This window comes from Medicago sativa, chromosome 3, assembly GCF_051527215.1.
Source record: "Medicago sativa cultivar Bolivia chromosome 3, Bolivia_mono, whole genome shotgun sequence".
Lineage (NCBI taxonomy): Eukaryota > Viridiplantae > Streptophyta > Magnoliopsida > Fabales > Fabaceae > Medicago > Medicago sativa.
Window position 1 is genome coordinate 38,455,978 of NC_140751.1, and position 2,943 is coordinate 38,458,920.

Sequence of the window (2,943 nt, forward strand, 5' to 3'; positions counted from 1 at the left end):
TGGAGAAAACAAAGGTTGAAATGGTGATAATACCATATTTGAATGATGTCAATACCATAATATAATGGTTTCAATATTAAACTTGAGTGGCCATAATAGCCATACTTAAGTGTGTAATTCTCGAACAATTTTCTTCAGTGCAGTAGTTAATCGCACAATTGTATCTGATATAGTTTTATCATGAAGACGGTGTGGTTGATAGTCTGTCTTGCACAACTTGGGAAGTGATGCAAAATGTTTTAAAGAGAGCGATTTGATCGTGACTGAACTTAGCAATAAATTCAGTGGACAAAAATGGCTTTTTAAAATAGACTTTAGAAATTTAAATACAAAAGTTTTGGAAATCCAAAAATCAAACATTAGTATCTATTTGAAAGTTGGAAAAAAAAAAAAACTTTTTCATTGAAAAAAATTGGAATCTAATTTAATCCCTTAGAAAGAAGTTTAATAGTTTCTCATAATTGTAAAATCAACGCACATGAGATTATATTTTAGAGACTAGTATTTTGAGTTAGTAAAATGGTAAACATTGTTTCACAGGGAATGAAATTGCTTTTAATCGAAAATATTGAAAATAATCATTTTCTTTTACGTTGTAAAAAATAATCTTTTTTGATAACAAATGACCTAGTGCGTGGCTGGTTTGGGATATTGGAGTTTGCTCCTCTCAAGGTCATAGGTTCGATTCCTTCTGATGCCAATTTCGGTGGACAAGTCTATACAAAGCTTTGATTTGACTTTAAATAAGATCCCCACAAGTGGGCGGTAGGGTTAATCCCCTCGAATTAGTTGGCTGTTATACCGGATACCGAGATTAAAAAAAAAGGGAATCAATCACTTAACGTTATTTTTTTAGAATGTTTTTTTTGTTTAGGTTGTGAAGTCAAATTGTTACAACTAAACCAACATTTTCTCATGGAATATTATTGCAATAACAAAATAAACATTAGAACGGGAAAGACATGAAATATGGTTAATTGTCGGAATGAACTCTATACTTATGAAGAATCGCAATGAAATCTTCAATGTACTGATTGTGAAGATCTTTTGAACCGATAACCTTGCTCATCTCTTTTGCGTTGTTTCTATAAGTACTTCCCTCCTCATGAACTATTGCCAACCTCAACGTTTGTGCTACACTTTCCTTAGTAAGTGACCCATCTTCCTCACTCCTTGGTACCTCAATAGCTACATTCTTTTCTACTAGTGCTCTTGAAAACAGACATTGATCTAGCAAATCCGGAAGGTTAACAAGAACGTGCCCAAAATTAAGCATCTCAATGACAGAACTTGCACCACAATGACAAATGCAACCCCCAATTGCCGCATCAGCCAATATCTTCCGTTGAGGTGCCCATGTTTTCCAAACAGTACCACGGTCTTTGGTTCTATCCTCAAATCCATATGGTAATTCAAATGTACCCTCTTTTAGATTTTTTAAAGACCAAAAGAAAGGTAACCCAGAAAGCTCGATTCCAAGAGCTAATTCAGTTAGATCTTGTTGGCTAAGCCTGGACTCGCTGCCCAATCCTATGAACAGAACAGATGATGGTTCTCTTGTTCCCAACCATGTCTTGATTTTCACCCAATCAGGGTTGTTTTCTTCATCTTCAACATCTCTTATTTGCAGGGATGGTGGAAGCAACCCCACTGGAACCACAGGCACGTTCATGTAAGAGACATAATCTAACCATTCTGCCTCAAGTTCTCTAGAGGTTCTTAGAAGAAGTATGTCACAACTTGAATTTAGTTGATTATAATCAAAATCAGGCATTTTTCCCGACTCGTCTTTAAGAGCTGAGAATGCTCTAATAATCTCATAAGGCTTGAGATGAATAGTTGTTTTGAAAGGAAGCCAATTTGGTGGACCACAAATGTCTTCCGCCGTTAAATTTGGCTTGACCTTATCCTTAGGTGGATCAAAGAAACATATGCTCCAAGCTGGGGTTATCTGGTAAAAAGCACACTGGATGTTGAGGCTTTTGGCTATTGGTGCTACCCAACCACTTGTAATATCATAGAAAACCCAATCAGGCTTTGATGAATTTTTGAGTATCTTAGTTACGTCGTCTTGAAAACCCTCATGAGCCATCTTAAGGTAACGGGTGGTGTTGGATGAAATGTCCATGGTGCTCTCTGCACCTTCTGGGAGTCCCTCTATACGTGGTAAAGGTAGCCTTACCAATTCGATGAATGGTTCAAGGGATTTGGGGGTTTTGGGCATGCGATCAATATTTTTGGGGGTGTTTACGAAGGTTACAAAGTGACCCTTTTGAGCAAGAATCTTGGCCAACTCGAAAAAAGGAAGTATGTGTCCCATAGCTAGCCATGGGAGCATCACAACATGAAGAGGTTTTTTGCCATCTTCATTAACAATGGAATCCATAAAATAAAAAAATAAAAAGACTTTGATTGTTTCTTTTGAAGGCACGATAGAAGAAAGTTGGGATGTATTAGTAACAACGTTCTCGGTTATACGTGACAGTGTTCTAATTGGGGGCTATATAAAGTAGTAGGTGGAGTATCCAAGAGTTGAAAACTAAATAAAAAAATGTTTTAAGATTTCTAACTCTGGTAACATTATTTAATTTCCACCACGAGGAACACGCTAATCACTCACGCTAATCACGCTAATCACGGGACTTGTATTGATATTGAAGGTGTGACCATAAGAACACAACTGGTGAAAGAACGTGAATACGCACGGGTACGGAAACAATTCGATAATTATTTTTTTGAGTAAGCAAAAGAATCTTTTATTAGAATATCCTACCTCCTATCTCTTATACATAGATTTTAGAATAGTGAAATGCGACAATACACCTGACATAAGAAAAAGAAAAACACAAACAAAACAAAAAATGACATGTGGCAAGTTGAATTATAAACATATGAAAATGAAAATAAACATATTTGTTACAATTTTAAAAATTAAATTTCAAT

The 2,943-nt window shown here is 35.8% G+C and overlaps 1 pseudogene across 1 annotated transcript; it reads right to left on the bottom strand.

Moving 5' to 3' along the window:
- Window positions 1–280: 280 nt before the first annotated feature.
- On the bottom strand, window positions 281–2,514 carry LOC146937512 (soyasaponin III rhamnosyltransferase pseudogene; annotated as a pseudogene). The gene has a single exon (XR_015030962.1). The product of XR_015030962.1 is annotated as a soyasaponin III rhamnosyltransferase pseudogene (transcript).
- Between the last annotated feature and the right edge of the window lie 429 nt (window positions 2,515–2,943).